Here is a 24849-nt window from a genome sequence, read left to right as displayed (position 1 = left end):
ACATAGCAATACAAGCGATGATTCAAAATACAGATGCTTTGGATGTACTGTTCCTGCCTTAATGGACACACTGTTAAAAAATATTAACAACATAAATTGGTATAATCAGCTTTTTACAAATATCAAAATGAAAATACCCTTATTTAAATACATCTACTGTTTCTTCTGCACACTAACGTGTCAGGTTTGAGTTGAGGCCATACAATTTTATTTCCCACTGGTTTACACATTTTCTAATAAAAACAATAGTCAGAGGTCCTACATAGGAAGACATATCCTAACTTGATTTGCTCTAGGAAAATAAAGTAAGAAACACATTTACCTCACCAGCAATTGCATCTCAAGTAGTGATGGATACCAACTAAACCTAATAAAACTGGAGGGTAGGCACTTGAATTAAACTAAGTATAAAATATTCTGGCCCCCACCACCTCAGAGAAATGAGTCCATGAAAAAGGACTGATAGTGAGAGGCAGTCTGGAGTATTTGCTTGTGTTGGTTATATAAAAATGTGTATTTTAAATTATGTTACTTTTCTAGTTAAGTCATTGTCAGTGTATCAAGGCTGTATGTACATTTGGCTTGTTCTGTTCCTAAGTTTTAAGAAATTCTCCAGCTCACATCATGAAATAAGAATTAGGAAGAAACAATGTGAACTCCCTAGGTAAACTAGTAGCTATGACTGCTCTGGTTTTACTGTTTCAGACTGAACTGAACTTTATAATTTTGTTTTGAATCTACTGCTAAATGCAACAATTGCTGAGTAGACATCTGTGACATACCATTGTAAGTTATCAAAAGTCAGACAAAAGGTCTGTAAATGTATTGGTGAAAATTTCTAGCAACAAGGCAAAACCCATAATGAGTCAGGAAGACAAACCTTTGAGCCTTAAGTGACTAAAGACATGTTAGAATATTGGTTTAGTATCTGATTTGTGACAAAACATCCAGTATTCAGGAATAGATGACTAATATTAACTAATTATGTCTTGTAACAGATTGTTCTTTATGTTGCTATATTCACTATTATAGCTTCTCATACTCTTAATGTTTTCATTGCGGGTTTGGGTTGGGTTTTATTGTTTTGTTTGGTTTTGTTTTTTTTTTTTTTTTTTTTTTTTTTGTTAAATCTATAAAATGGACCTAGTTTAATTACAGTTTCTTCTTTGAACCAGCCAGTTTTTTCTTCTTGATCTGTTACATGATTTAGTTACTAATCTAGACTTTAATCACAGAATCACAGAACAGTTGGTCTTGGAAGGGACTTTCAGAGACCATTTGGTCTGACCTCCTGCTAAAGCAGGTTGCATAGCACCACGTCCAGACGAGTTTTGAATGTCTTCAGAGAAGGAGACTCCACAACCTCTCTGACCAGCTTCTTCCAGTGCTGTCACCCTCAAAGTATAGATTTTTTTCCTCATTCAGATGGAACTTCCTGTGTTGCAGTTTGCACCCATTTCCCCTTGTCCTGTCACTGGGCACCACCCTCTTGAAATCCATCTTGAAGATACTTGTATGCCTTGATAAGATCCCCTCTCAATCTTCTCTTCTCCAGGCTAAACAGGCCCAGCTTTCTTAGACTTCCCTCATAAGGGAGAGCTCCAGTCCCCTAATCATTATACAGCCATTCACTGGTCCCTTTCCAGCAGTCCCCTGTCCCTGTGCCCAGCACTCCAGATGTGGCCTCACCAGGGCAGAGCAGAGGGGCAGGATAACCTCCCTGGACCTGCTGGCCACACTCCTCCTAGTGCACCCCAGGATCCCATTGGCCTTCTTGGCCACAAGGACACACTGCTGGCTCAGGGGCAACTTGCTGTCCACCAGAACGCTCAAGTCCTCCGCAGAGCTGCCTTCCATCAGGTCAGCCCCAGCCTGTACTGGTGCAGGGGGTTGTTTCTCCCCAGGTGCAGGACCTTATATTTGCCCTTGTTGAAATTCATTAGGTTCCTCTCCACCCAACTCTCCAGCCTGCCCAGCTCTCACCCTCTGGTCTATCAGCCACTCCTCTCAGTTTTGTATCATCAGCAAACCTGCTGAGGGTACACTCTGTCCCTTCATCCAGGTCATCGACGACTAAGTTGAACCAGACTGGACCCAGTACTGACCCCTGGGGAACACCGACAGTTACAGGCCTCTAGTTACACTCTGCACCGCTGATCACAGCCCTCTGAGCTCTGCCATTCAGCCAGTTCCCAATCCACCTCACTGTCCCCTCATCTAATCCACACTTCCTGAACTTACCTAGGAGGATGTTATGAGAGTGTCAAAAGCCTTACTGAGGTCAAGGTAGACAACATCCACCGCTCTCACCTCATCTACCCAGCCAGACATTGCATCATAGAAAGCTATTGGATTGTTCAGGCATAATTTTCCCTTGGTGAATCCATGTTGACTACTACTGATGATAGTCTTCTTTCCTCCACATGCCTGGAGATGACCTCCAGGATGAGCTGTTCCATCACCTTTTGAGGGATGGAGGTGAGGCTGACTGGCCTGTAGTTTCCTGGGTCCCTCTTCTTGCCCTTCTTGAAGGCTGGAGTGACAATGTCTTTCCTCCAGTCCTCTGGCACCTCTCCTGTCCTCCATGTCCTTTCAGTGATGATGGAAAGTGGCTTAGCAATAACACCTGCCAGCTTCCTCAGCACTCAGGTGCATCCCATCTAGGCCCATGGATTTGTGGATGTCAAGTTTGCCTAAATGATCTCTAGCCCAATCCTCCTCAACCAAGGGAAAGTCTTCCTTTCTCTACACTCTGTCTCTTGCCTCCAGGGTCTGGGATTCCAGAGGGATGGCCTTGGCAGTAAAGACTGAAGCAAAGAAGGCATTCAGAAGTCCACCTTCTCCTGTCCCTTTGTCTACATTCTGTAAACTTCCCTCTTCTGTATGAGTTTTGCTAGAAGCTTCTTACTCATCCGTGGAGGTATCCTGCCCTTTTTGCTTTATTTCTTACTCATAGTGTTGCATATCTCGAGCTTGGAGGAAGTGATGCTTGAATTTTAGCCAGCTGTCTTGGACTCCCTACCTGCCAGAGCCATATCCCATGGGATTTCTCTAAATAGGTCCTTGAAGAGGCCAAAGTTAGCTCTCTTGAAGTCAAGAGCTGCAACCCTACTTATTGCCCTGCTTCCTCCACACAGGGTCCTGAATTCCACCATCTTGTGGTCACTGCAGCCAAGGCTGCCCTCAGCCTTCACATCCCCAACCAGTCCTTCTTTGTTTGTTAGTACAAGGCACAGCAGTGCACCTTGCCTCGTTGGCTCCTCCATGACCTGTATCAAAAAGTTATCATGAATTGTCTGCAGGAACCCCCTGGATTGTGTGTGCCTACCTATGTTGTCTTTCCAGCAGATACTGGGAGGTTGAAGTCCCCCATGAGAACCAGGGCCTGTCATCATGAGGCTACTTCCAGCTGTCTGTAGAAGGCCTCATTGACTTCCTCTTCCTGATCAGGTGGCCTGTAGTAGTAAACACCCATGACAGTGCCACCCATGTTAGCCTGCCCCTTACTCCTTACCCATAAGGTCTTGTTCTGTATCCACACCTAGGCAGAGCTCGATACATTCCAGCTGCTTTCTCACATAAAGAGTGACTCCACCACCTTGCCTTGCTGGCCCGTTTTTCCTAAAAAGTCTGTAGGCATCCATGACAGCATTCCAGTCATTCGAGCTATCCTACCGCATCTCTATAACTGCAATGAGGTCACGGCCCTGCGACCACACACAGATCTGTAATTCTCCCTGTTTATTCCCCATGCTGCGTGCATTGGTGTACAGGCAGTTCAGAGAGGTAACCGAGCATGCAGGTTTCCCAGGCAGGGCGCAAGAGGATCTATCATAACTACGCACACCCTTGAGATGTTTGGATTTCTGGTACTCATCTTGGGAGCCAGCTAAGGAACATATGCCACTGTTCTGGTTGACCTGGCTTATTCCCCCGTTGGATGGGATGGTGTGAGCATGAAATTCTGTTCTTTCATAGGCTGTAATCTGAAATCTTAGAATTTACAAGCTAGCAGAATAAAGATACTAGAAGTAACACAGTATCTTGTCTACAATAACTAGTTTTCCACTGTGGATTTATAGGACATGGCATTATGGCAACAAGAGAGTTTTCAGGACCATGGCAAATTGAGTACAAGAGCCAGACTTGCTTGAAATTGAAATACACCAACTGAGAAATACTCTTTATAAAACAGTGTAAAATTTAGTTAGGACAGTTTTATTGCACAGGAGCTGGGAACACTAATAAGTCAGGATTTATGTATTTGATATAAATGCCTATTAAAGTAAGTGCAAGACATAATTTAGTATAAGTAACAAAAAATTATTCTGTCCCAAAAGAATGTCTGCCAACATAATTTCCTATGGACTGAATAGATAGGCTGTCTTACCAAACAGACACTTCATGTGGAGCTACTGGATTTTTTGCTAAAAAATTTCATATAGTATTAGTCTTAGATTCCTGTGAAAAAATGTGTACCTAACTAGAAAACTGAAAAAAAACCCAACCCCACCCTGATATAGTAATAGTGTATATGAACAAAGAAGAAGAGAAAGAGGAATTTTTAGAACATCTGCTCATCAAAAAACCAACAGCTTAGAAAGCCTGTGTACCGAGTGGGATGCTACAGGAAAATGTAAACACCAGACCCTGTCTCATTTCCTCTGCACCCGTTTTCCAACCTTCACTATGCTCTGCCTTTCCTTGGATGTATGACAAGCACTGACAAGAACAGCAGCATGCAGCAGCGATGGCAGTGGTGGTATTCTCCATATCCATTAGCAGTTAGAGCACTCAGGAAATGGGAGATTTGAGATCTGGAGATTTAGGTGAATGGAGAATTTCTGTCAGCTCATGAAGGCAATTTTTTTTTTTTTTTGACACTTTTATAAAGAGTTAGGAAATTATGAAGAATGTGTCATCTGGATTGCTTTCTAGGACTTTGATATGTGACTTTATAGGGTCTGGATCTGTCCAATGCCTTTTTCTTTGCCCTTAGGTTATAAGGTGAATACACTAAAACGTTTCAGAGCTTGATCAGTTTAGCAGATTGTCAGAATATACCCCAACAAAAGGTATTACCTATTTGTAGATTTAGATGCTCTAAAGAATTGCCAGAGTAATGAAGTTCATCTTGTGAATGCAACTGTTATTCATAGCTATGAGTATCATAGTTATAAATGCATTGGGCTGTTCTTTTACTGCCACGTGCGATCCCAATGAACAAAGGTAGACCAAACTGTCTTCTCTGTGGGCACTGAGCAGGCCTGATATGAGACAGCTCCAATTTGCATGTTGTGGATTTAGCCACTAGTGTGATTTTGAGATTAAGTTAAACTTTCAGCAGGACTTCATGTATGGGACTTGGAACAATGTTCATTAGTTCAGATCTTGACTTACATCCATCTTTCTTACCTTGCACTGGTCCGTACAGACCAGTCCTAAAGTGTTAAGTTAAAAACTTCTGTGAAACAACGCAGTTTTCAATGGGTTGTTAAGAAGAATTTGGCAGTATTTTGAACAATTGCAGTTAAGCAGACATAAGAACAATAACAAACTTATGACTGATGGCAGAATATATTGAACCCGGTATGAATGACTTGATGTCCAAAATGTATGCGAGTAATAAGACTCTGGAAGAAAGTGTGACTGAGGTCACTGCAGGTAGCCTACATAAGGTGTTGGTAGTAAGGGTTCAAGAAGCTCGTGCCTAATTTTACATCATTTGTGTTACATACATGTTTAACATTCATTCTTGAAAGGTTTGCAGATCCATCTAAATGACACTGCAGTGTAAAAGGCAAAGTTTCTACTTACCAGCTTGAATTTTCCCTATTAATAGTATACTAGGAAACTGAGATACACACATACAATAATGTCTTTTTGAAAATGATTTGGGGATCTTGTTGAAAACTAGCTTCTGAAAGCAGCAGTCAAATGAGAGAAATTACTGCAAATGGTCTGGATTTATTTCCTACCATTTTAATTCCAAAATATTAGTTTTCAGCTGGAATCCAATTAATATTTCTGTATTTTTAAGTTACAAGAACAGCTGTTTTTCTTTGGGTACATGCCCAATGTCAGTGTCCACAGTGAAGCCTTTGGGATTATCAGGAGAGTATTACCAGCTGCTGGACTCAACTCTAAAACCACAGGAGTAAGTTCAGTATAAGTGTCTTCAGTGTGCAGTGTAAACCCTCATCACACCAAGGTCAGTGAAGATAAAACTGAAACAATAAAAATTAATCAGAGGATTATTGGCACATGCCAAGGCTGCCCAAGAGTAGGATTTGTTACAGATATCCATAATGCAATCCACTGCAGCAGACCCCACATATAAACTACCAAACTTTAATAAAGTATTTTTTTTATTTTTATGCAATGGCAAAAGATCTACTAAGGAGGCTGTTTTTATTGTAAAAAGAACTTTTTCCGTGATTCTGTTAGTCAGTGAATTGGTTATAACAAAAAGTAGGTAAACACTCCCATGGTGTCAAGCTACAAGCAAAAATCATCCATTTTACTAAAAATGGTGGAGGGGAAAGACAAACCCCAATGCTGGAGCTTGCAATTTCCATGCTAGAACAGTGTGAGAGAGACAACCAAAGCTCCTTTGGGTTGGATGGAATAAATAAATAAATAAATAAAGATAATAGTAATGGTAACGACAACAATGATAAGTAACAATTGAGAACAAACCCGATAAAGCTACTGTACCATATATTCATTCTGCCAAAGAGATTTCAATTGTCATAAAAGAGGTGGTCTTTAGGAAACAAAATAGTGAAAAAGAAGGTAGTACCATCTTATTAAGATTCTTCTTCATGTATGGGAACATTATCATTAAAGCTAGATGTGCAAAATCAGCTTCTCTTTGATGACAGCTTATGTCAAGGGCAATCATATTAGGCTGTGTCTGTCTTGAATGTACTGTTCCCTTAACTAAAATAGCACAGTCAAGGTGAGAAAACAAGGTCAAGTTTATTTTTACTTTTGATGTAAAAAATAGTCTATGGCTTCAGGATGCACAGAAATAGGAGGCTATAAACTGAAACTTATTCCCTTTCTGGTGACAAAGAAATGGTTTATGTGTGCACATGTACATATATATGTACACATGTATTTTCAGACTCCATACATCATTAGAGCAGCTAAATGTTTCCATGCTGTAAGTAGAAAAATGTAAATTTAATATTCTTTTTAAAGTTCTAAATGACTGAAAAGAGGGAAATACAACATAGCTGTGTGAAGGAGGGTGGGTTTGTGCTGCTGTTTTTGCTCTAGACTTCAATCCCAAATAATCAGGTAATTACCCTTTTAAAAAGAGTAGAAGGTACAAGAAGAGTGCACAATGTTTGCATAGAATTTTCGAGGTACAGACACTTCTGTTTATAGTCTGTAGTTATTTCAAAGCTCTCAGGGCATAGATTAAAGTTTCCTGTGCAGCTGAATATTGCCCTTGTCTTTTATGTACTAGTCAGTACCTCAGGTATGCAAAGCTCATAAACTGAGCATGGCACAGGCAAAAATAATAAGTGACATAAATGTAATGGTTTTCAAACAAATTTTATTCATTTTTATTAGTCATTTGCCCTCAGATGTTTTAGAGCATATTTGAGTTACTTTTGTCCTTCCTTTCTCCAAAGCTGTGAGCACTAGGAACTCCTAAAATGAATCCCAGATTTTCTTCTATAATTGCATCACTGGGGGAACTGGAGCTTAAAGTCCATACAACACTGGAATTTCAATAACATTAGGAGTTGACAACTGCGTACTGCACAGAAGAAATCTTAATCAAAAAATAGCATCTTGACATGAGAAAACCTGGTTATTATTTTAAATGATTGGCCCATAGGCATAGAAGTAGTAAAGATGGAATGGTAGTTCCGTGTCATCTGAATAGAAAACTCTACGTCTTTGCCTTCTCATGCTATATTTTGTTTAGCTTTCTTATATGTACATTTTATGGCATTTTTCATCTTTTCCACTGAAAGTATAAAGTATGTTTTTCTTAATCCTAAATTAAGGATTTCTCTGTAGAGGCAGTTCTGTATGTAGCTGGTCAGAAAGGCCGCTGCTTGCAGAATGTCATCACACACCAGTACTGGTGATCAAGACCTGACAGAGAACTGAAGGTTGTATGAGCTGCTGTGATGCAGATGGAGCATTTAATGTTTACAAAGTCTTCCACTAAAATGTCTGGAGGACTGAGAAGTTTCATAACATATAAAGAAGTCTTTTTGATGGTGATACACACCTGTATAATGCATGATCAACCTATACACATCTAGTTAGTGAGAGCTGGAGATGGTAAGCTTCTGTATGGAGATGACCACGTGTTTCTGCATGAAGAATGTAATTGTCACCTATCTATACTGAAGCAGTATGTTCTGAAGTAAATCCCATCAGACATCCAGTAAAGCACCCTTATTAATCTAAAATTCCAAGATCACTTGGCTGGCCCAGGCCTGCAGTGCAGTCTGAGTCTCCCCTCAGTCATTGTTTTGTAGCTCAGAAAACTTAATGATGGAGAGATCTCATCAAAGAAAAAAAACTTCTTGCAACTGGAAATGGAAATCTGTGAGTACTGTTCTTGCCAAAACAACAGCAGGTGATGTTGCCTAAGTCATCAAATCACAACTTGCCCAAACCCCTTTGTGAGCTAGTGTGCGTCGTGACGCCCTGCATCACTGGTTGAGGTACAGTAGTTGGATAATTGCTTGAAAATGACACATGCCATCTCCAGAAAACATGTCTCACTGTACAGAAATAGATGTGAGGGTCTGGCATGAGCCACAGTGTCTCGAAGTGCAGCTGTCTCAGATCTAGTCTCTGTTGGTAAGGGCTTCCGTGGTATACATACAAGGGGAAAGATGAACAAATCCAGATTAAAATGCTTCCTTGACAAACCTTTTCTTTTGACAATTCAGCTGTTATTTTACTGTGAGGCTGCCTTACTCAGTTTTTGCGAATGGGCTTTTTAATTTGTTTGCATGCTGAGAAAAATCTTTTAAGGCCATCATGATGAAAAATACACGCTACTTTGCTTACCGAAGGATTTTAGTACTGAATGGTCTTTGTAGCAAGAAGATTCAGAGCAGATTTGCATAGCAGGTAGCATTCCACCTATTTATTTTAGTCTGATGCAGAGCGATCTTGATGGTCAGTGGGATTAAAGCTATGTAATTACTGCTATCACATAATGCATTAATAAATTGACACCTTGACCTTGCAATCTTAGCTAACTTGTTAGTAATATTATCTATGAGACTAATCTGAATTATCTAAGAATATATTTCCTCTTTTGTCCAAACTGTCAGGGGCCCCAAAAGCACACCCTTTTAAAAGCTTTAGCATTGTATCTTGCTGTAAGATGCAGATGTAGGATTGCTGTAAACAATTTATTCTTCCCTCTGAATGAATATAAATCTGAAATATCATTTAAAGTCTTCAGAAATTACTTGGTGCCCTCCCTCACTGCATGCACCCTAGCATCTTCATATTCTAATCATCCCTACCAACAGTCTTAGGATAAGGTTATGTAAATTACACCTAACCTCCTTAATTGCCTTTGGGAAAAAAAATGCAGAAATAAACTTGGTGGTATAACAGCAAGATATATTGCTGGTTACAAAAATATACTAAAGTGATTAAATATCAAGTTAACAGGAAAAAATAGTGAGAAAAAGAAAGCCCTGTTTCAACTAGGTTTATGTAAATTAATCTGTAAGGCAAAGTTATTTAAATAGAGCTACTTTGAGGAAGAATATTCTATTACTGATTTTCACACTTGAAATCCTGTTAAGAGCAAAAAAGCAGTACATGTTGTACATGAAACTAGGATTTTATTGTTAGACTAATCAAAATGTAACATGAAGTTGCTACTTGTCCAGTTAACTGATACAACATTTACTAATAGTACAGTTAAGATTAATATGCATAAACTTTCTAGGGTATGTCTTTTTTTTTTTTTTTAGCACTATGCTTCCTCTTCCAATATCCTTTTGGGTCTTGAGGTAAAAAGTATTAGCCTTCCTCAAACAGAAAAGGCAAGAGTTTATGCTAAGACACTACTATCACCTCACCAGCCCCAAATTCTCCATCAGCTAGTACATAATGCTAACAATGGAAGAGGTAGAAATGTGTATCTTCCTTGATCTTGAGAGCAACTTAAGGTTTGTTTGTTTTGTTTTTTTTCTTTTTTTTTAATGTTTTGTTGCTGGTCTGCTTTCTTTTCATTGGTTCCCAGCTGGAGCTTGAAAGTCACAGAGTAGCCTCCTTAAACCCCAATTAACACAAAAGATGTAAGGGTCCTGAGTGCCTTTATTGATCTGAATTACCCTGACTAGCCTCACCTGGAACAGACCCTCACACACATATCCTTTCTCTGTCGTTCCAGGAGCTCTATTTAAGATCATGCCTGGAGACCTATTTCTTTTCTAAGCTGTGTTGTAGGTGATCTATTTTCAGTCTTGCTTTTAGCTCCAGCTTAGACCTTGACCTATGCTGTTGCTGTGTCTCTAACCCCTGACTCTGGCTATTTCCTGTTGCGCTGAACTTGATGCTTTGGACAAAACCTGGACCTGACTCCTGACCTTGACACATGTGGCACTTATCAGCACATGGTTCTGCCTGCCCTGCCCAGGTCCTGTGCAACTGTGCTCTGCTGCAAGTTTGGTACCCGCAACAGGGTCCTCCCTCAGGGAGTAGCGCTGCTGAGGCCACCGCAGACCCAGGTAAGATGCGAAGATCCTGTGCTGTCATGTTAATGTAAAGCTTGCAGCCTTTTAGTAGAAATAAGTAAAATAAAAATTTTTGGGGGCTATGTAGCCTGATGAGGCAGTGAAGTTTGTTAACGACTGAGAAGCCTGTGTGAGATGTTGTAGAAAAGCTGTAACTGAGACTGGATTTGGTTTGTGCTGCTATGGTCTTTCCAGAGCTTTCTGGTGGGCAGATAAGATAGCATGGTATGTTTTAACTATGCCTGGTGACAAAAGTGGTCTACGCTACTATTTATTGTGTTTCTAACCAAAGTGTTTGCTGGTGAGAAGTTACAGACTGTGGGAATCGAGGGTTTGTAACAGCATCTGTCCACTGGTTCTTGCCTTAAAATATGTCTGGAAGCTCTTAAGAGAATTGCTGGTTTTCACATACTGTTTCTGCAGGACACTGCAAAATAGGGTATAGTCCTAAGGCTAGTAATTTTTTTGGTGGCGCAGATAATTACTACTGCTGGTTACTTTTCTTCTTTGGGATATGTACTGGAATGAAGTCTACTAGGTATGTCTTGGTGATAATACATGGTATTTCAGCATTAAAAAAATTCACGGAAAGAACAACAGAGAAACACTCCGCAGGCTGTATAAGTTCTTGGCTTGTGAAGTAGAGAAATTTGATTTAATGAAAGGTTTTGCATGTTTTTTGATTGCCGCTTGAATGTAGTTGCTGAGGCATTTCTTCAAAAACAAAACATCAGAGTTGTCCCAGAAATGGCACGGTGGTGGTCAGACAGCAGAATATTTCATCAAAGATATATGAAAATCTGTTATAAAGATACCGTATGTACAAAACAGTCTTATGTACTTGAAAAGAGACAGGAGGAAAGCACAATAACTCGTGCTAATGTAAAACTGATATGAGGACTACTATATCAGTAACTTTAAGAAAGTAAGTGGCTCAAGTAACTCTTTGGATGGGAGCTTTAATAAGTCTGAAATTTAATTCCCCTTTAACTTTAGCAGCTGGCCCTGAAGTTGCCTTAACCTTTAAGGTTTTCAGCTTTATCATCTGTACTAATTAGATGAATAAAAATTTTATTTATCCTTCATGGTCTGTCTAAGACATTCTTTTGATTCTCATTTCTGGATGCTTACAGGTTGGCTTTTGGTTGGTTGGGGTTTTGGGGTTTTTTGGTTGTTTTGTTGTTGTTGTATTTTAGGGTTTTTTTTGGGGGGAGGAAGGGGGGATGGACACTATGATAACACAACAAAAAGTTCCAAACATGGTAATTTTACAGTAATTTCCAGCAACTTCATGAAGAGATGCAAAGAAACTAACATAACTAAATTATTTAAACAGTTCTTATGGTTTTGCATGTATATTTACCTCAACCAATGTTATGCAGAAATTGACAGTGTTAAGCTTTACCAGGACTCTGTAGGTAATTGTCAGTGAAAGGAAATTCATTTAACTGGGGAGTCATGACAGACTAGAAGCATATGCAAAAATAGATATGAAATAACTGAGCATCTCTAATAATATTTTTCTAAAATTGGAACTTATGTGAAGTAAAGTTAAAGATGGTGGTAATGATCAACTTTTTTAAAGCAGAGCAGTTGTTAGTTTGTGCAAACGGAATTCCAAAATCAAAAGCAAATTTTCTGTATTAAAGATTCAACTGAGTATGAAACTGTCTTGTAGAGTCGATAGTGGTTTTACAAATTTTGAAGCATCTTCCATTTGTAAAACTAAAATTGAAAGTGGTTGTTCTCTCATTGTACGTTTTTAAATTTTTTAGTGATGCAGTAACATGGAGATACTGGCTCTGAAGAGAGCTATAAATAATTTGAGTCATTCACTTCACAGGAAGAACATCTTTACATATTGCTTTTTAAAAGTCTGTCTTCCATTGTACTTTACAAGCACAGGTAAAAGAAAATAAATCTGAAGAGAAACAGACACTAGAACTATAATCATGATAAGGATGCTGTCAAGTGTAGAAACCCAAGGGAAGTGTGCTGCTCTATACTGATGCAGAGTCTTTGATCAACTGAATAACTACTTGGTTTCAAGATTATAGTGACGATCTTGTATGCATTGGTTTTGGAATATATTTAATGAGGAAGTGCAACTATACCTTTAATATAATTACTAGTATGCTGATCATAAATTGGTATTAGTCTTGAACTAGAATTTTGATGTCATTCAAAATGATTTCCTAATACTTTCTTCTTGCCAGTATTCAGGTCCAAGATTTTAATTCCCTCACTTTTATATTGCTACCTGGAAAGTTTCGGGTTATGACAGTATCCTTTGATGTTTATAAAACACATTGGATTCTCTGCTCTAATTTATCTCAATTTCATAGTATTTAGGACCAGCGGTGATTAAGTGTTCAAATCATTGAAGCTGAACTGGTTAGTAATACGCCTCCTTAAATTGTACCCTAGCATCTCCCTATAATAATATTTTACAAGCTTAGTAAACAGTCATCTTTATGCATTGTTATAGCAATTTCATGCTGGTGGGGGTAGGGCATATTTGACAGCGAAAGCAAGCAATGTGCTGATCAGACAAGGGAGACTTGCTGTGGGTAAATACACTACTTGCTGCAAGACACCAATATAATTACTTGTGTTACCTTATTACAGCCTTACTGCTGTGCAAGTCCACTGTTCTCTTCTAAATATATTGCTTCTCTTGGAGCATACAGTGAAGGTCATGATCTTGATCTATTTGCCCTGCTTTTCCAAGAACACCATCAAGTCTCTTTAAAAACACCAAGATACACCACATTTAGACTCCATTACTGTCATCTACATGCCAAACCTCCCAAGCACCAAATGCTGGTTGTTGGTGCCATTTCAACTGCAAGATCATTGGCAAACACTAGAGATGGTCTTGCTCTGTTGTTGCTGGCCTCTCAGCCTTTGGGCTAAATTTTTCAAGCTTTCTTATTGCTGTTTTTACCCAGTTATATTACAGTATGCTTCTCGGTATTCTGTCCAGGCAGGTTTTGTGTTTTTTTTAATTAAAATTTCCCCTCCATGTTTTCAAAAGGAGTTAAGGGAACAGTGAAGAGCTGATATAGGGCATATATCCTGAATGCCAGAAGTAGCAAAAGTGAGGTGCAGTATGAAAGTGAAACTATATGAAGTAACTAACAAATACTACAACCAGAGAATCTAGGTAATATACTACTCGTACTACCTACTTCACTCAGGTAGTATAGATACCTGTAAGTCAGTAGAAATAATAGGACAATTAGTAGTAGAAGGCTTCTGAAAGCTAGCACTTGTGCAGACTGTGAAAGCTCAGAACAGTGCTGAAGAAAGCTTGGGCTTCTGTTCAAGGCAGCAGCAAGCAGGTGGTTAAACTCATGCCAGAAAACCTTTAAGCCTCATATCCAGTTATCAGCAATAACCAGTTAGGACAGAGGCAGGAATTAATCCTGCAATAAGCAGTTATGGAACAACTTTCCCTCAGGAAGCTTCTCTCCTGAACCCTGATATGTGGTTCATCTACCATCTTTAAATTGTTCCCTGCTGAACAGGGCATTGCAGCAGATGTTTGTTTTAAACACAGCAGTGTAGCTATGTGATAGCATACCACGACACAAGCAGAAATGAAATATCTGCATGTACGAGCAATTGGCAGTCATTTCCACTTTCCTGAAATGGTGAATGCATTACTCTTTATAGCGAAAACTTAGTGATTTAAGACACCCCTCCCCCCCATAAGTCTTGAACAAATCCATACTATATTAATAAGTGTAGACCACCGTGCCCTAACTGCCCCTGGGGAGTTGCTACTGTGACTCTGTACTTTGCTTGGAAGTGGATGAGGAACGCCATGGCAAGAAGCATAGAAAGGAAGAAATTGTTCAGGAGGATATTATGGTGCATGTCACCAGAGCTGGTTATGTGACAGGTGAGGTAAGCATTGCAGATACATTGAAGCATTTAACTGTACCTGATTAGTATAGCTCGCTGCTTGAAAACCCGAGACAATAAGCTGAAAGAAAATAATATCTGAGAATTATCTGGGGTGAAAACTTGAACTCTAGACTGACTTTTAAGGCGAGAAAAGATGCTGTATAGAAATAAAAACATGTATTTCATTGGTATCTGGTGGCTTTCCTTCAGGTATTGGAATATTGATTGCCTGTCACACCCTGTGTGCTTTGCTGAAGATTTAATGTCAACAAATATGCAGGATCCCATCTTTTTCTCAGAAAATGAGCATGTTGTTGTCTTTAAAGATATCTTTTTGTTGGTTATAAACAGCTTGCTTTCCCAGTTTACAAGCCAGGGGATCTAGGTCATCTGATGCTCAGAACAATAGTATTTTGAATGACTTGGAGGCTTAGCTGCTTTTCTGTGCCAGAAACCAGGTAGAAGGTCCTGCCCTGGTTTAGAATGGGGCAGATAATAGGCATGACGTTGTGCCTAGCTGGCTAAAGAATAATGTGGCTTTACAAATGCCTTGGTAGAGACGCCAGGTATTGGTATTTTCTTTCAGGAAAACACAAAGATAAGCTTGAGCTCTGTTTGAGAACTTAATAAGATTACTAGGATTTTCTGCCTCTGAAGTACTCAAACTACAGAGTGAAAGACAATTTAAATGTAAATGTGATACACGTACTATGGTGATCAGAATATAGATCCTTCATAGGTGTCACCTAAGAATACCATAGAATTGTAGTTTCTTGAATGATAAATAATTCAAATATTAAATGGGACCTTACTATCAGTGTGTCTGAAATTGGGTGTCAGATCTGTGAACCATTGTTAACTATTTGAAAATACTGCCAAAGAAAAGTTTACCTATTCAATTTGGTATAATTAGTAAATTCTGGTGAGCTCCGATTCCTGCCTGTACTTTAAGATTTGTTCAGTGACAGCTGGTAAATCATGCATTTTCATGCATCTGGTGAACAGAGTTCTCTAGTACCGACCAAGCCTGATGATCATTATGTGGCTATCTGCAAAGGACTGCCCCCTTAGCCGTTGTTTCTTGAACATCTGCAAACAGTCCCTCTCCAGATGATACTGTTGTTACTGCTTGACATCACAGCTAGGCTGGACCTAGATCACTAGAGCCAACATCAGCTTTGGGATGGCAGGAAGCTGATGAACCATTGGGGAGTTACTGCTTTAGTTTTCTAAACAAGGAGAAGGACTCCCTTCCCATTACGTTCTGATCTATGTTGTTTGCCTAGCCTACCAAGCGATGAACCTGTATCTTTTTCACCCATTGCTTTCTATGCCTTTTGTGAAAGGGTCCTTCAGAAATAAGTAACAACTGTAACTGCTCATATCTTTTTTTGTGCACTTCATTGCATGTCCTTCTAACAGGAACCCTTCCAGAAGCATTCTTCCTCTATAACATTAATGCTTTTTCTCTTACATGCTTGTGTTCCCAGAATGTTTTATGTATGGTAATTCTCATAACAGAGATGCATGATGAGAACAGGTCACACCTGAAAACATTGTGACAGTTCTAATTATATTGCTGAAAATATTATTGGGTATACACTGTTCATTTAAAACGTATTTACCTCAGGTATATGCAGTTATGTAATTACTATACACATCATTGAAAGCACTTAAAGAATGACACTTTACCAGTTAAATATCAGGGAAGTCCAAACTCGAGCACCTTAACATTACAGATTTTTTTCAAATAGCATGTTAATGGTGATGGAAGACAGTCTGAGGTGACAGACCCATTTGAGGCTACAACCTAATTAGTGAGGTCCTGGTTTAAACCACAGAACCTAATGATTTGATAAAGATGTCTTGTGAAGAACTGATCTCTGTCTTTCATGAAACTCTACAAATAGTTCTCATTAAGTGCTGGTAACATACCTGAAGTTAAACACTGGGATTCCTGGACTACAATCGGATCACCCACTACAAAAAAGAATTTTTGCTGAACACAGAAGCTGTTGGATTACTTGAAACAGGGGCAGGGGGAATGATGGTTAGTTACATCCTTACACATCAAAATTGTACACAGTACTTTTCAGAACAAAATTGTTTAGAACACTAGTTGGTGATAATTATGGGTGATTCACCACTGTTACAATGCTATTGATTTTATCATTGATCCTCTTTTTATGGTTTGTATTGAGATTACTAATTTTTTTTTGTTCTGTTTTGCTGGTTTCTGAGATGAACGATTGAATGGTAGTACAGGATTCTCTACTGCTTTCTACTGTGCATTTATTTTTCTCTAGTTCAGAAGCAAAATAGAGACTTCTATATTATATATTCTTATATATATATAAGCAAAAAATAGACTTCTTACCAAAAGCATAAACTCAGAATTATTCTGGGACGCAGTAAAAAAAACTTCTGCACATATACAAAAGGAACACAAATTTCGTAAAAACTAAATGAGCCTTTATCGTATATTTCAATTTTCTGTCTATTTTTGTAAAAAAAAATAAACACTACCAAGTGAATGGGAGGGAAACTGTCAATACTTCTCTTCCTACAGTATAGTCAATTGGATGAAAAGGAGAAATACTGGTTCAAAATGTCTTTTTTTTTTTTAATTTGTAAGGCCTGAAATTGAATTTACTTCTCTTCAGGGAAGTTCTGTACTCCTCCTTTGAACAAACGAGACCTCACTTGATTCTCCCTGCCCAGGAGAATGACTTAACCAATAAGGTGAAAGAATTCTATTGCTGGCTCAAAATAAAGAAATATATATACAAAGTAGAGAAGCCTTAAAGTTCCTACTCTGCCATATGCCACAAAAGTGACCCAGAACCATGGATACTCCTGCTGGATGAGAAGCCCCTTGTCATATACTTGAGGTGAACAGAAAAGAGCATACAAACCTTCCTCTTTCAGAGCTGGAGTGTCTTTACAAAGAGTTGTATGTCCAGAGGTGCTGATGGGTCTATTGTGGATTGTCCATGACAATTTAATACTCCTTTCTTTTATAAAATTCCCCCTGCTTTTACTGAAACTTTATTATGCTTCTTTTAAGTGGGTTCAAATACTGTGCTCACAATCATGATCTTTTTATTTAAAGAGATAAGAAACAAGCTTGAAGTGGTTTTGTCTTTTTTTTTTTTTGGCCACTAAACAAACAAAAAACCCCACCACTATCAAAACCTTAGTTTTGAATATGATGCTGTTACACCAACTACTCTGTTTTAACTCATCCTCTGACAAATGCAGATTTTTACCCTAAGACATTTTAGATACATTTTTCAACTGAAAGACAAATTCATACTGTACAGTATCAAATATTTTCTGTGTGAAATGTATAAGGTGCAGTCCTGGAACATAATACGTTGTATTCGCTGTTCTATACCTTTCCCAAATCTCAGCCTTCTCACTGAGGCTTGGCTTCAGGAAGTTCTTATGCTGAAGATGCTTCCCTTCTCCTGTGTCTTTTTCATTTTGCTCTTCTTGGTATGTTGGTATTTGTCAACCAGCAGGGATGGCTTAATTGGGAAGAAGGTAGATAAAAGGCATTAACCGTCCTAATGGTGTTGTCTGGTGTGATACACAGGTCTTATGTTAAATGATCTGCTCCTGTTGGGCAGCTGTATAGCTTCCTCTTTACTAAACTCATGTTGGGGCTGACCACATAGCTAATGCATAACAGCACTGGCAAATGCAACGACTGCTCTGAGAGCAGAAGACAAATAAAGGGGGCTTTTAGCAGTTTGACCTGTCAGCTTTTGCCATGATACCTGTGGCAAAAGGTATTGTCTATCTTCAGAGTAAACTGAATGAATTTTCAATTGGGACTGTATTGTTTTATACCGGGGGCATGGTATGTTGAGCACACAATTGGTCTGTGATGCTATTACTGCACAGTGCAAATAGTTAAGGCGTTGGCAGTGTGTGCAGGATTGTCTGTGTTGCAGAACTTCACTCTGCATTGCCTGTAGAGGTAAGCTGGCTAACGGCAACTAAGACAGTATATCTTCATGGCATTACACCGTGCAGTGCAGGAAAACTGAGGTATGGGGAGCAATATAGCTGCATAGTGCTGTCTTTGCCTGGGATATTTCCATCTGAGATTTAGCCCCATCAAAATATCATATAGATAAAGCTGTATTCTGGAATTTGAGCTAACTGGAAAACCCTTTGAAAAAATCTTAATAAATTGTACAATACAGACATCTTGGGTAATCTGTATATACCAGGAGATTATGAGGCTGTGATATCTGGATTATTTGTCCTTGAAGTCAAGAAAGATCACTCATCCATAAGAATCTAACCAAGCTTGTTTAAAAACACAGCATCCCACATCAAAGCACTCATATTTTGTTTGCCAGTTTAGAGCACAGTTAATTATCTATGCACTTAAGTATGTTCTTATAACAAAAGGCCCACAACTGTTGACTTAGTTCACTGAACAGCATATGTTTTAAAGGAAAATAAATAACATTCTGTTTATTTCATATGCTTAGATTTTTAAAGGAAAGTCTAAATACATTCTTTGGGAATAGTATTTCCTATTGCTCATTGGTACTTTTGCAATATTAAGGAGTTTGTTACTTGAGGTACTAGGTCTGGATGTGTAATTTGTGTTTAAATTTGTACTTTGTTTTCCCTTTGCTTTGATTTGTATCAGAAAGGCTCAGAAACTCTAGGAAGCTACGTGCAAAATATATATTGAGGCAAATGCCAAACTGTTTAAGGAATAATTTTTAAAAAATACAAAATGCACTCATGAATCTTTTCCAAAGACCTCAGATTGAGAAGAGCTGACAAAGAATGCGTAAAGCTAATTGTTGAATGTATAAAACCAACACTTTAGAGGGTGATACCACAGCAAAGGAGTGGTGGGGTTTTTTTGCATTGCTTCTCATCGAGGGGCTTGGGGACTTTGCATGTAGATATCCCTGTTTTATTCTGTCAGGGAATCTGTTAAATTCTTTGGTAGAAAGGATTATGAAACATGTAGAGAAAAGGAACAAGAAGAAATTTTGATGACCAGATGGTATTTGTCAGAGTTCTAAACTAACCCCAATGAAATTGCTTACTATAATTCATAGTACAGCTATCGCTATCTTAAAGCTGCAGTGGTATTAGAGGCCAGGAAGTAGCTGATGTGGCACCAGTGGTTTTAAAAGTTTGAGGTGATCTAGTGATTATGCTATCTGTGCAGTGCTAATAATGGAAACTTTACAAAACAATAAATTAGTAAACACAGATGAACAAATATACCACAGTGAATATGACTTCATAAGAATAAACTTCCTGCCTCATGGGTACAAAAATGATGAAGAAAATAAAGGAAAGATAATGGATATCCCTTTATCCTTGAAGTCTGACCCACAAATTCCTGAAAACTACAGAGTACTCTGAGGAATTATCATTAAATGTGTGCTGTTCTTCGTGTCCCCTAGCCACCCTCATTGGACGTGGCAAGAGGGGAAAGGCTGAACTATACAAATGTTTCATCAGATTTTAGTCATGTTTGTTGTGGTGAAATCCTTTGATGTGAAAGGGCCCTGTGTTGAGCTGGACTTCTTAATTTGGTCAGAACAGATGTCTGTTACTAGTTGGTGTTCTGGCTTCTTGTCTGTGCTGTAGCCCGTGCAGCAGATGAATGTTTTCTAGAATAAGAAACAAGTTATAGTTATACAGATGGCAAACAGGATAAATGCAGTGGCAGTTAGTGTCATACGTTGATCTGAATTTAATATGCCGGTGAAGTCTGATTACTGAGATAGTACCAAACATGATAGGTCAGAAATCATAACTTCTCTGTGGGCGTTGAGGAATCATTTGTCTGTGATTTAAACTCTGTACATCAAAGTAAACTGACTGATTGTACATTAATAATAACTAATGATCTTTCATCCACAAAACTGAAGAGCTATACAAACATTGCTATGAAAATAGATTACAGAGATGGGCAAATAGTTTGATACTCCTTGTTAGAAATAAGCTACTGTGCAAGGTATTTTGTATGGGGAATCTAACCAGTAATGGCAGCTACGCAACTACTGGTTTTACACAAATAGGTCTGCAGATACATGTAGACAATATAGTAAACATTTACCATTACTTGTAAAATATAAATTTTAGCTCCTGAACTGCATTATAACGGACTTATTTGGAAAGTTTTATCTGATATAAGCCTATACCTTTATCTTTCAAATCTAATCAGCTGGATTCTAAGGAAATTTCCTAAAAGGTAACTTTTTTTGACCCTGTTGTCAGGGAAGGGGACTATCCTGATAGCAATATTTCTATGCATTCCAGCTCTAGTAAGACTTGCTTGTACCTGTCCTTTACATTGCCTGTGTGTAAAATTGGCATTTGAGGCTGCCTGTGTTAGTCCACTACCAAACTGTGTGACATTATAGCTGGCAGTGTGGCAAAATAATGCAAATATGCAGCTGGGATAATGGGACTCCATCTGCGGAGTTCAATCTAGAACTGCAGCTTCATCTTTGTGCTTAAGAGCTCCTAACGTGAGTATTGGTAAGATACTTTGGATTTGTATTTAAAATACTTTGTATTTGTTCAGTTTCTTATACTTTATATTTCAAACTGATTTAATTGGATAGTCTATCCAGAATGACAGTGAACGGCAACTGTGACTTAGTTATTCTTGGAATTTGAGAACAAGGGATTTTTACACCAACATAAATCTTGCATCAAGGCAGAATCGGCAAACTTGTGGTTACGGCTGTTCAACTGTTCTTTACAGCACCAGGCAATAGGATATAAGGCAGCTAATAAATAAAAGCTGGAAATAAAAGCTAATTCACATAGGCTAACTCAAAGCAGCAAGGCCAATTTCTTCTTTGGATTAATGGTATATCTCAAAAACAGGCTCAAGTGCCATACAATTCAATACTTCTTGACTGTTATGCTACTAATTGTACTGGTTACTCATCAGTTCCCAAAAGCTGTGTCAGAAGGACTCTGCTATAGCGTACTGATGTCCGTAAGTTTTATGACCTTACTCTCTGCTATTGTGGCATTTATTTTGCTAGCTTGTACCTACTTTATCAAGTAGCCCCAATCACTTTGGATTACTGATCTGTCCTCTTCATTAGATTAATTTCCTGAGTTCTTGTGTACTTCATAAATGTTACCAGGAACTAATTTGTATTTCCTTTCTGTCAAGTAATAGTGGGTTTAGAACTGTTCTGTGAAATCTTGCTAGAAACACACCCTCTTTGATTATTATTCCTTGTCACAGGAAGCTCAAGGAAATATTTATCAGCTTTTTAATCTATTTACAGTGTGCCACTTCTTTTGCATGCATCCTTTTAATTGAAATATTACACAACAATAAGTTGATAAGCAAGGCACTAAATAAATAGTAGGAAAGAGGTCCTGTTGAACTAGCCAGGTATATCTTAACCAAAAGTAATGCTGTGGCTTTCTCCTTTTGACTGGCAGTAGTTATACTTTAATCCTTTATCTCTTATTCTTTATAAATAGTCTTGGATCAACCGTTCAGTATTTCACTCAAGATCAATATCAGGCTGACAAGCTGTTACTATGCAGATTTCCTCATTTACCTTTAAATACGTAGGCAAAATTTTAGCTCTCTTCCATTGAGTTGGAAACTTCATTACTGCCCTATTGAACCTCAGCATTTCTGCTCTAGCTTCCCTCTGGAAGCAGACTGTTTGGGTGCAAGCAGTCTGGGAGCAATTTCACAACATCTGAATTGCAGTTGTATATCCATCCTGTGACATTACAAGATCATATCTTTCCAATTTGAAAAAAAAAACAAACCCCAAAAAACAAAAAAAACCACTAAAAAAATACCAAACAAACAAAAAAAACAAACCATCCGAAGAGTGCATCTATCATTTGCTTGAAATGCATCTACCCTTTCTGTCTAGAAAGACACTTAAACTGTGCTGATTACTTTTATTTATACATCCTTAAATAACCAGAGGGCGCTCTGCTCATGCCATCCTATTTATTATTTTTGATAATAATTTATTTCTACAGTGTCCTTTGCTTCCTTTACTGATTCCCCACCCCCTAACCCAGACTTATAACTTCTCTCATATTCATTGCACTCAGTCATTACATGTATACTGGGATTTTATTAGAGTGCTTTTTTCCCCATGAGAAATATATTGATTTTCTTTAAAATCTATGAAACCTTATTCAGTCATAGGATTGTGGTCTCTAGAGCATTTGGTCAAGTAATTTTAAATAACTTCCAATAATTACTCAGTTTCATTAATACTTTAACAATTTGACCCATTTGTCTCCACATTCATGAACATATTTTGAATGTTTTTCAATTTGTGAATGAAAATAAAGAATGAGGTATTTGTAAAACATAAATGCATAGCTTTACAAAAGTGAAAGTGGCTACGAAAGTTAATTTATTTTTCATTATTTCTCCTCCTTAAATAGGAACTGTAATAATGGTAGATGCTTCTCATAAATTATGCAAAATCTAGGCCTTCTGGGTTTAAGTTCATATAAAAACTTCAAAGTATATAGAAGTTGCAGAGTCATCCAGAGAAGCAGAGAAGAGACTTCTATTTGGCTTCTAAATCCTCAAAGAAAATATATAAATTTCTGTCTCACAGTTGCAAATGTCCAGTAAGGGAGATAATACACATATGTTGTGTCCCCAGTCCCTTCATCTTACTATGGCTGCAGGGAAACAGACCCTGGGAGGCTTAGTGTGGTTGAATGTGGAATTAAATGGAAGTTGCTGACCTGGGATTTTGTTAGTATCTGGTCCTCTACTGCACGTATGTGTTGGCTCTTGAGTGAAAGATGTTACCACACAGCATATGGAAATATTCTTGTTCAGAATTTTCAATAGAATAAGCTGTTCCTAAGAAGTAACTGTATCTCCAGCCTCATCCTTATAAGAGGCTGAGGCAAAGTAGAAGCTTCCAAGTACAAGTCACAGCTGGTATGCACAGCAATTGCAGCAGAAAACTGCATGGCACAGCATTTCCTACAGAATAAAAAATGTGCCTATATTCCAAGAGAACCTGCAAGGCAATATGTAACAGCATCATATGCAGTGTAATGAATTAGTCATGTGAAACTATTAATCATACTCCTTTCACCACTTGCTCTTCTATTAATCCATTCCTGCCAGAAATTTAACATTACAAATTCCTCAGAAGTTTCATACACCTACCACTGTTTAAATTAACCTTACCCTTCCTCATGTCTCCTTTTCCTTCAGAGTATCTCTTTTTCCCAAGGTCTAAAAGACAACAAGATTCCCATAGGAGGTTAGCTGTTCTGGCATTATAAACCCAGAATTATTTTGTGCTTAGCAATGCATGACTATAATAGTTAAGCTTTGTAAATTTTTACTATTTCGACTGGGGGAGGGAAGAAACCAAGGTTTTTTGTTTTATGGATGAGTGGGTGCAGCACAAAGCTGTGACATTCTCAGCACTTTGCAGGAGTCTGTATATGAGTTAGGAGCTGGAATTAGGTATCTGGGTAAGAATAATACCAGGTGATATCTACAATAGTTTGCTGACCTTTGGAGAAATGGAGTATATACCTGGATGAAGCTGCTGGTGACAATCTGTTTTAAAAATTCAAGAGAACTTGTTTTACGAAAACATTTACATCTGGAGAGAATGGTATTGAAATACCAACACAGCAGAAATGAGACTTTAGGTTCTGATGCATCTGGAAGGTGATTTGTATTTTACTGGTGTTATTGTGGTGTCTTGGGGTTTTTTGGCAGTACCTGGTGTGGGAAAATGGAATTACTTCTATAAAATGAATATGGTAAGAGTCACAGGATCATAGGCTAGGATCATATAAGATAATTTGGGTTGGAAGGAACCTCAGGAGGTCTTTTATCTTGCTTGGTCAAACCAGGCTGGTCTTGAACACCTCTGAGGACACAAATCGCACAGCTTCTCTGGGCAGCCTGCCCCATGGCATCACAGTCCTCAGGGTGAGGGTTTTTTCCTTGATATCCAGTCTGAACCTCCCGGTTTCAATTCATCACTGTGAACCTCTGTATAGATCCTGCCTCTGCCATTCCAATAACCCCCTTGTGGGTATGGGTAGAGTGCTTGTTAAGTTCACCCAAAGGTTCTCCAGGTTGAACAAGCCCCAATCTTTCACCCTCTGCTCATATGGCAAGTGTTCCAGCCCTAGGCCAGCATGGGGG

The 24849-nt window shown here is 38.5% G+C and overlaps 1 long non-coding RNA gene across 1 annotated transcript; it reads left to right on the top strand.

The window, feature by feature from the left end:
• The first annotated feature begins 1529 nt into the window (after nt 1-1529).
• Nucleotides 1530-15833, top strand: LOC121084537. Its single transcript, XR_005826766.1, has 3 exons — nt 1530-1604; nt 3979-3981; nt 15821-15833. It is a non-coding gene; the product is annotated as an uncharacterized LOC121084537 (long non-coding RNA).
• The last annotated feature ends 9016 nt before the right edge of the window (nt 15834-24849 follow it).

The sequence above is a fragment of the Falco naumanni genome, chromosome 3, assembly GCF_017639655.2.
Source record: "Falco naumanni isolate bFalNau1 chromosome 3, bFalNau1.pat, whole genome shotgun sequence".
NCBI classification, from domain to species: domain Eukaryota; kingdom Metazoa; phylum Chordata; class Aves; order Falconiformes; family Falconidae; genus Falco; species Falco naumanni.
The sequence above is the reverse complement of the archived record's forward strand: the minus strand, read 5'-3'. Positions and strand labels throughout refer to the sequence as shown.